Source organism: Ammodytes marinus (genome assembly GCF_949987685.1).
Source record: "Ammodytes marinus genome assembly, chromosome: 8".
Taxonomy (NCBI): domain Eukaryota; kingdom Metazoa; phylum Chordata; class Actinopteri; order Uranoscopiformes; family Ammodytidae; genus Ammodytes; species Ammodytes marinus.
In genome coordinates, this window is record NC_137212.1 from 6,028,535 (window position 1) to 6,039,593 (window position 11,059).

Genomic DNA, 11,059 nt, shown 5'->3' on the forward strand with positions numbered 1-11,059 from the left:
TTCCTAATTTGATGTCAGTACATTTTACTCAATATAAGATACAATAGATATACAAAATTACAACGACGGAAGTCAACATTTGAGGCCCATCAGCATTGATATTAGATTAAGTGCAGTATTTAAGATTGACAGGTGCACAGAAGAGTGCTTCAATCTCACCGTATTACATTTTGGGACCCCTATATCTCCAGTAATAAATTGTTGATCTTTTTATAGAAGTATATTCATGTGTAGACAAAGACACTAAAGACAATTTGCACACATTAGCATACATTTACAATCGTGTGCCATTCTTAAACTCTCCACCACTCACCTGTTATTCAATAGACTATATAAAGTATTTATTTAAAAGGTACCCAGAACTGCCTTTGTGAACTTTCCAGCTGAGCCGCTCCCACTCACTGTTTCCATAACCCGGGGATCGACAAGTGTATATATACCCCGCCCTCCACAGCGATGTAAAAAGGCCCATGGAGCATGATTGAAATTTGCTTTATTGCCTTATATGCAATTCCCATTTTGTGGCCAATCCGCTTTATTTATTGTTTGGGCTGAGCAGAGGTATATACGCCTGTGTTATAGGTTGCCGGGGAGATTATTACCCACGGTGAAAAGACAGAGAAATGGTGTTGAGGAAGGATGAGAGTGGCAGACAATCTTCAGGGACTATTACCCTAATATCTACTTCTCTCTCTCTCTCTCTGTCTCTCTCTCTCCCTCTCTCTCTCCCTCTCTCTCTCTCTCCCTCTCCCTGCCTCCCTCCCTCTCTCTCTCTCTCCCCCCTCTCTCTCTCGCGCTCTTTCTCTCTTTTCAGCAGTTTTTGATATTTTTTTCTTGCTTTGTCCTTCTTCTGTATATATTCATGCCCTTAGTCCAGCTCCATTCAGCCCCTAACAGAGTGTGTAGCCTGGAGTCAACGGGCTTTACCAGCATTAAAGTTCTCTGAATAGCCATGAGGTCATTTTTGATTTGATATTCTTCATCTGTCATTGAAAACATCATCTGATATTACAATGTTTTACATTTTAAATCCAACCCTAATATACTTCGGCTCCATAAAAACAGCAGCCTAGGCTCTGTAAACTGGTATGTAAACAAAGGTGGAGCGTTGACAGTGTAAACATGTATTAATCCTGGATTTTTTTTCACCGCACACACAGTATGGTGAGGTAGCAGATTTTGACAAAAGTGGTTTTGACAACAAGCGTTCTCCAGAATCGCTTGCTCCACCTTTGAACCTCTTTCTGTATATTATCCTTATCTGTTTCACTGTGATTTTCCGGATTCTAGATGAACATCCAAAGTGAAAGTGGCTACGAGGGACTTTCAGTTTTTGTTGATTCTAGCACCCCCTTTGGACAAAAGCGGTAGTGTTTTTTTACGACACCAGCGCCCAATGTGTCTGCAAAACATGCAGGTTGTGATCCAATATAAACATTTGTAATCTCTGTTACAGACTTACTAATAAAAGCGGCTACATTCAGATTGACATGATCTAGTGAAAAAAAGTTTGGTAACACTTTATAATAACTATCCGTTGTAACTTGTTAATAGATCATTAGTAAACTCTTAATTAATGATTATTAATGATTTGTTAAGTGTTTGTTAGCAGTTTGTTAAGGATTTATAACAATGGTAGATAGTTAATAGCTTAATAATTTAATCAGTTCATCTGGGAGGTGATCCGAGATTAATTGATCACGTCACGTTCAAGTCCATGGCATGCACAGTGTGTATTAAGTTTATTTAAAAATATTTGAAAATGGGGCTGCCCTCAGTTGCCCATGCACTGTGTATAGTCTATAGCCTATTTCAGTCTCGTCGGTATCTCGGATTACCTCCCAGATGAACTGATTCAATTATTAAGCTATTAACTATCTACCATTGTTATAAATCCTTAACAAACTGCTAACAAACACTTAACAAATCATTAATAATCATTAATTAAGAGTTTACTAATGATCTATTAACGAGTTACAACGGATAGTTATTATAAAGTGTTACCAAAAGTGTTTAAAAGATGCCATACATTCTAGTGGAAAATCCAGGTAGTATACAGATCTAAAATATACAAGACCAAACAGATGCATTGAGGCCTTCTGCACATCACCAAACACCACAGGGCCTGTGACATGTCCCACTCGTCCTGCCACACTTACCTTGAGCTTATTAGCCTATAAAATCATCATATTTGGTCCCTCTGTATTTGTTTGATTACATTTTCCTCCGTGCCACCGAGAATATGTGAGATGTTATGTTACACCCTATTGATTACCGCTGTTAATTAAAATTTTAATTAAAGTTTTTTATGGTCTGCGTTTTCACTTGTGATAATAGTACGGAGAGAGAGAGAGAGAGAGAGAGAGAGGAGACCCCCATCGCCTCCATAAATCTCCCTCTCTTTATTTGCATGCGGCGCTGGGCCCATCAACAAATACAACTGTGTACATAAAATTTTACTAACATTGATTTTGAAAATATTAATATTACCTTAAACATTGGCGAGAGAGAGACGCATTGTTCAATTTAGAACCGCAAAGCATAAAAAGCCCGGTGCTATAACTCAGTTAATGAACGGGAAAAGTCCATTACAAACCTATCAGCGGACGCATCATCAGGTACACACACATAATATAAGCGCCTTGTGCATGTGATGGAGGCAGAATCATTTACTTTAAAAAGCTCGCACACAAGACTCCTTTTAATAACAGCAGACAATGCATTGTACAAAACCAATAGGAGCTCAGATGAATGAATGGCTGGGGTTTTTTCCCTGTGTCTCGCGAAACACACAGAAGACATTAAGAAAAACTATCAAAATTTCATTTTCCACGTTGTGTATCTATCATGTAGATCACCGCGTATCATTTTCAGGGGCCCATCGCTTAAAATGAAAAACAGCCCAGAGTCAAGTTGATGTTAGATTATGGTTATGGGAAGAAAAAAAAATCAATGTGTCTCTCTTCCTTTAAATACTTATGTAGTCGACTCTAATGGAGCTAATTCTGTCACAGTGTGTAATTGGTTGATATTATAAATGAATAAACATTTACCACATCCAATTTGTTGGACAAACTGTTTCTTCAGATTCTGATGTGGCCATGTTTCCTTGTACTCTTTAATAGCAATCATAAGACTGAGAAGTAGATAAGAAAAAACTGTGTCTAGTGTATAATTGTGTTTATTGAATGTACTCAGGGAAAAATAGCATAGAAGTAGCTTTACTTTATAATGACAGTAAGACAGTTATTATTTATTTCTCCTCCCAAGAAGACGGTTAAGAAGGGAAAGCCAGAAATGAAATGGAAAAGAGTGCAAAAGCATTGTGATGACAGAGCCACTTGAGTGAGTATAAAAAGCAAGGGACGCACAGACAGACGGACAGAGAGTTAGAGAGACAGACAGACACACACACAGACAGATGGAGAGTTAGACAGACAGACAGACAGACAGACAGACAGACAGACAGACAGACAGACAGACAGACAGACAGACAGACAGACAGACAGACAGACAGACAGATAGACAGACAGACAGAGAGTTAGCCAGACAGACAGACAGATAGACAGACAGACATACAGGGCTCCTCTGTACTGGCTCATCTGTACCCAGCAGTGTGTTAATTAGAGGAATGTGAGTTTTAAATGAAGTGCTGAGTAGCGTGGCGCGGTAATGGACAGAGATTGGCCTGGCGCTGGGTAATATGCTGCAGGCTTTATGGTATTTATGACCCAGGGGGCCGCTGCCTTATCCCTGCTGTATACCTCAGGGATTTCACCCACAACCCCAAATACATTACTCTCTTTCTTTACATGTATGTCTTTCATGTTTACCCACTCTTTATCCTCCTTAAAACGTTATAAGAAAATAAAAAATAAATAAAAAAATTCATTTTACCAAAATGTCAAGTCTGGTACCAAATGGTGACCATCAAGAAATCATTTAAATATTCCTCTCTACTCGACAAAAACTAGACCAACTAAAGGTAATCGAGCTTCAGAATGAACACTTGGATCAAGACACAAGGTTGTTGATGTATTTTTATTTTTATTCAGGAGTTCTGACAAAATGTTCCCAGATAAAAACCAACATTTCCGTGAATGAAGGCGAGACAAAGATGAATAGGGTAAAAAAAATTCTGATACATATCCTCATGTAACTTTGCCAGTTGATTAATAACAACAATATTTTTTTGTATTACAATTTTGAATTCGGAATAAATATGCAACTTTGGCAATGTCATGTCATAATGTGTATATTTGCATCATTATAGACACAATGTATCAAAACTGATACAGTTTGTAAAAAACTATATTGTTGCCAGCCTTGTCTCAAAATACTTTTCATATGTATTAACTTGCCTTATACCTGGAAGATTCTGACAGCCAATGCAGTCCTGAAGAAGTTAATCCCCCCCCCCCCCTCCCCCCCCTCACCATGCTGTTCTCTTCCAGGTCAGGCTGTGAAAGGAGCCGTCCCGTTGGGAACGTCTTCCCCAAACGGGACAGCACCACGGGGCAGCATTGTCCCTATACCCCCCCCCCCTCCACCTCCCTCCCACACAGGGCCCTGACTGATGTGTCCCGCCATTGTTTCCCATTGAGGATCATTGGGGATCATTGAGTGGCGTGTTGTTTTAAGGGCTAAGCTCTAACCGAATGGCTTCATTGTGTCGGCCATTCTGCCCCTCGGCTGCTAGCAGCCCTGGGCCAGACCTTAACAAGATGGACTCATTTATAGGGGGCTACCGCGACAAGCTAAAGGTGACGGGCTGAAACAAGGGCTTTGAATGATGTGGGGTTACTCATTACAGAGCATGGCCAGGTTAACATTCCTCTCTGAAGTCGGCTTGTGTGTCGAGCAGCCCAAGGCCCCGTTTTGAAAGTGATGTTTTTCAGTGTCCTCCTTTCAAGTGATAATATTCTTAAATGATTTTATTGTTTGTTTATTCTTTAAGTGAAAGCTGGTGTTAGTGTACCACACCTTTCCACTTATCATGTAATAACAGTGTTGGCTGTCAATTGAAAGTCACTTGACACGACAACCCCTCTAGATAAACAAGCAAGAATGTTCTAGTTAGTGAATCCAGCTTGAGTAAAGCACACAAATTGAACCTATTGTGTGAAAGACTGACCATATCCTCATCCTATATATATGCTGCAAATTCAACAGAAGCACAGAAACAAGCATACACATACAAGCGCGCGTGCACACGCACACACGCACACACGCACGCACACACACACACACACACACACACACACACACACACACACACACACACACAGACACAGACACACACACACACACACACTCTCCTATATGGGGCCACATATCATAAATCCCCCTCACACACGTACACTTTACATGAACTGTGTCTGCTGATCAGCGATTCTTCTAGAGGTGAGTATTGACAGCTTTTGTTATTCATGGCATATTCAGGCTATTATATTTCCTCCTGCGCTGCCATAATGTTGCCAGTGTAGCGGAACACATTGGTTGCTATCAGTCGCCAACGGAGGCTGTTTTTTAAGAAACGTCTCCAGGCGTGACATTATTACCCATGAGCCATAAGGAGCCTATTCAATGACCAAACAGGGCCGGTTGTTCCTTTTTACGGCTGCCACGCTCGCTTGTAAGCGCCAGGGTTCAAAAGGGCATGGCCTCTCTGCCCTCCCGACACACACACACACACGCCGTCTTTTTTTTTTATACCCTCCTTTAATCGAAACACATGTGTACTACATCACAGTTATGCTTTGGGCAAATTAAGGTCACCCTATTGATTTGATATTTGTCATTATACGGCAAGGCAGGCCACTCGTATGCACACAAATCCTGCTGTTTGCCTCGTCCCTGTAGACATGTATTGCCCCCCCCCCCCCCCGCCCTCTTCTACCTCAGTATATCATTCTTCATACAGCCATATTTGTGCAGGTAGTGCATTGTATCTTCCTTTGTTATGCTGTTGGATAGCATTCTTGGCTCAAGCTAGTGGAGACACTTTTCAAAGCCTTTTTCGAAGAGTCACTTAGCGCTATAAAGGAATCCAGTTGGGCCGAGTGCTTTAAACATAGATTTGTTGTCGGGGCATTTGTCAAAGGTCAACAGCCAAACAAGCCCCTTCGGTGGAGGCCATTTAACTCAGCCACTGAACTTCTTCTCTCTTCTTTTTTTTCGTGATTAGGAAGAAAAAAATAAATCTCGGACCAACTCTCACTCGGCTACTACTCAAAAACACAGGTGGTGATTCATAACAGGGCGGGGGCCAAAAGGTCACGTCAAGTGGCATGTTAGTATTTCACTTAAAGTTTGATTAAAGATTTTTGGAAAAGATGGGAAAACGGCTTAATACCGGTGTGGTCCTCCCTCTTCATGCCTCCCAGCCCCCGGGTGCTATATTTTACCGCAGAAATCGATACGGTGGGAGCTGAAGAAACTATTGCCCAAGCGCTCTGTGGCCCCGGCGCAACGATCATTCATTCATCCTCAGCCTCTCCCTCTCTCTCTGTCTCTCTCTCTCTCTCTGTCTCTCTCTCTCTCTTTCTCTCTCTCTCTCGTTCTCTCTCTCTCTCTCTCTGATGGATCATGGGAGATAGCAGCAGCATACAAACACAGACAGCACTATCACAGCTTCTCCTACAGGCTCTATACTTAAACCTCCTATGAGGAACTTTTAAAATGTTTATGGAACTGTCTAATTTTTTCCTCATATGATGATCATACATGACCTGTAACAGCAAACAAGACCATAAGTGAAAATAATGCTATGTCTTTTTTTATGATTATTGTTAAAGCGTTTGGTTAGGTCTGATTTTTCCTCGGAACTTAGACAACATTATTTATGGCAGGCAGACTAGAACATCCTTTGTTTCTGAAACGGTATACTAAATCAAAAATATGTATGATTATTGTGGATAAAATCAGTTCATTTTATCCATGCAGACCTGAATAGAATTGTAGTTTCATAGGATGTTATACCTAGCAGCTAAAGAAGATGAAGCCACAAAAAAATCTAAATGTTTCCAATTTTCCAAATTCTAGCATATTTTAGCAACATATAATACATCCCTAGACCTCAAAAACATTTCAGTATATCATTGGTTTGTCCAAAAAGGTAAAATACGATATACAATCCTGTGTTGAAGCCTCACCTTCAGACTACTGTATCCCACAGTGCAGCCTGCCATGTTTTACAGTGTGATATATTTCACCGTTTAGAGGACTCATGTAATGGCAGCAATAAGGAGGCACTTAAAGGTCCTTAAGAGCAGCTGCCTGTCAGCACTGGCCGAAAAACACACACACAACACGGAGCACACAGTCACATTTACACTTCATCTCATTCTGTAGCATGTAGGCTATACTGTACATGGTATCACGCATGCAGTATTGTGAAAATGACACACTGACAAACACACACACATGGACAAAAGCTTGAATATTACAGCTCTGGAAAAAATTTAAGAGAACAGTCTGGATATTTCTTCAATCTTCATCTCTACATTACGTAATGGAAATGCTCTTATGACAATATTTTTTTGGGGAATTTGGTAGAAATGTTGTCAGTAGTTTGTAGAATGAATCCAAACTGTTCTTTCTACTCAAACATATAAATAGTAAAACAAAAGGCACTGAACATTTGGAGTGGTCTCTTAATTTCTTCCAGAGCTGTATAATAGGGGTTAATCCCGAATAGTCAACTATTTGGGGATCATCATTGAACTGACAATCTCACAGTAGAAAAGTCGCAAAATGTGTTTATGAAAGGAGGATCAGGCTAATCCCAGCTGTATGTGGGTGTATGGAACTGTTTGGTGTCCCCCAATAAATCATGATACATTGCCTAGTGTGGTGTAAATATCAGGATTTTAATCCATCTCTTTAGTGTGCATTAATGGTAAACTAAGCAGCAATAAAATAAATGATTATGCCAAGTCAAGAAGACAAACTGTTATTTGGGTGTTTCTGCCCCTTTGTCTCGTGTTGTTGAATAATAGAAGCCAATGTCGCAGATGAAATATGGACAGACTATAGGCAATTTTCGACCAATCAGATTTGACTATGTAAATTCTTATTCGGGGACACCTCTTAACACGCATCGATATAATCACAGAACTGTAAGCCCTCTGTGATATACTTAAATATTATGCATGCATGATGCAACATTTCACACATGCAAGTTCTCACATTTTTCATGTCGCATTTAACACACAAAAGGTCCAATGCCTGAGGCCTTGTTGGGCTAAGTAGACCCTGTGGCCCTCTCCAAAGTAATAGAGCGATAGAAAGAAAGGAGGGGGTATTAACCAGATATTCTCTCTTTCTTTCTCTCTCTCCTTTTCCCACTACTACTTACTAACGTTGTCTGTCGAAAGCTAATGTCCACCCCCATCATATGTAGTGTGGTGTTTTTTTTTTTTTACAGGACAATTTGTTAGCCTCTTGTTTATTAACTGTAATATGTATGTCACTGTAACTGTACGACACACTCTCGGGGGAGTTTGGGAGCCAGCCACGATTACAGCTCAACCCAACGTAATGGGAAACAAATTTGTTGGAATATTGCCGACCATCCGTCTTTATTTACACGTGGTAATGAGGTAGTGTGTGTTAAAGGACTGCTAGCTTATTCTGGAGGGAGGCGCATAGCTGGCAGAAAGACAGGAGAAAGAGCAAGAAGACAGGGAGTTGTACAACAAGGCAGACATGCAGACAGACAGACATGCAGACAGACAGACAGACAGACAGACAGACAGACAGACAGACACACAGACAGACAGACACACAGACACACATACAGACAGACAAACAGACAGACAGTCAGACAGACAGACAGACAGACAGACAGACAGACAGACAGACAGACATCCAATGATAAATGTATGAAGGTAGAAAAAAATGTTTATTTTTATTTGTATTTAACCTTTATTTATACAGGTTATCTCATTGAGACACATGTTCTCATTGTCAAGAGAGACCTGTTTGGGACTATACAACAACAACAATACTACTATTTACCAAAATTACATACTCTATATACAATATTAAATTAAAGTGCCAAGTAAAGAAAAACTTAAAATAATAAAAAAAGAACAAGTCACGAATGATGCTCTTTCCCTCACCCTTAAAATGACATTGGTATATTGGTAAAGAGAGGACAAGCAGGCATTTAGGACGGTGAAAAAGCATGAATGGGGGCAAATGAAAGTCCAAAATGAGGTACAAACTCATAAGCCAATGGGTAACGAAACAAGTTACATCTCACACCATGACTAAATGTGATAGTAGTTATTTGAAATAAAAGCTTTTAAAATATACCGTGGAATTCCTTAATAGCCAGTGAATGATATTGAATTGTACGTGGAGATGATAGCATAGTGTGGAATGGATCAATCGTTCAGCAGCCCCTCTCTGCCTCCTATTGATCCCACCACACCAGATGAATGTTCCCTCTCCAAACCTCCAACCGCCCTCCCCAGCCATGGAGCTCTCTATCCTCAAGCCACACATGTATTTCTCCCTGTTATAGGACACTTTTAGTTATTCCTGTGCATTCCTTAACAACAAAAAAACATGTAGCTATACAACTTTTGTATAGTCCTTTGTTAAAACACTAAGCTTTAGCCGCTTAACCAGTATTCACAAAATATATTCAAAAACATCTTATATCTTCATCTAAATGTTTTACTTCTTTTCATTCGCTTTTAAATGTCTTCTAATGTGTTTTATGTATTTTAATCTTGCCCCTGTAAAGCACTTTGAGTGGCCTTGTGTTTGAATTGTGCTATATAAATACACTTGCCTTGCCTTGCCTTCATCAGACATCAATGCTTTGCTTCATTGGAAGAAAAAAAGTTTGATTCAATAAGTTGACTATTTCCTCATCTTATAATGTCCATCTGTCTGATTTAAGTCATGACGATTTAGATATAAATATTGTCAACTGTCTATCAATTAATCAAACTAGCTTGTCATTCATTTATTTTATTAGATTTGCATGTATACAGAGCTGAAACAAGGCCTCGAACCTTAACACAAAAAGGAAAATCCAGATATATTAAATTAATATTATACATCTGGAATATTATGTCAATTTCGATCATTTACTTCTTTTAAATAAATTCCACCAGCATATTCACTTATCACGAAAAAAAACACCCACTCTAGTTGGCAGTAAGCACTAAGGGAATAGAGAATAAAGTCCTCCTCATAAACATAAAGGCCCTTTTGTGAGTGTGTGTCCCTGTAAATATATATCCTTCCCTCCTCTGCACGCCCCAGCGCTTTCTGAATAAGCGTCACTAAAGCAGCATTCAGGAGGACATGTTCCTGTCAAAGATGCTAAACCATGCAAGTCGGAGCTCCCGGCCTTCCCCTGCATGAGTCCCTCTAAATGAGATGTCCGCGGTGGATAATAGGACGGCCTATAGCTAGCTGAGGCTGTGGCTCTCTGTGTGGCTCTTTTCATGCCAATTAGACCCTGTGATATAGTCACAGCAGATGCTCCGCCAGCTCCGGGATACCCATCTGATCAGCGGCCTGCTCGCACTGCATGGGGCTGGGGGGGTGGGGGAGGGGGGGGGGGGGGCAGAGACAGACAAGGGGGGAACAAGGACACATTCTTTGCACAATAGACAAATAGTTTTGGCTGTGGGCACTTTAAACACAAGCTTAAAGGAATAGTTCCACTTTTTTAATTTTTTTTGGCAAGTTGATTCACACTCGGGTTCAAGACAAGGTGGCAGAAAACATTTCTTTAACTGTGCGTGCATTATGGAGGGAGGGATTGGGCATGGCTAGTTAGCTTAGCTCAAATACTGCTAGTCGATGGGAAGTATTAGCCTGCCTCCGCCGATAGTGAGATGATAAACTTTACTACATGACTAAACGCTCGTGTGTGCGTCTTGCTCGGACTTGTTTATTTATCATGTTAAGTTGCTCTTCTTCTTCTTAAACACAGACATTTTGTTTTGTTGACCAGCACGTCCGCTGTGCACGTGCATCCTTTCGGTTTGTATGCAATTCTAAAATGACAAAAAGTGCAAAAAACAAAATA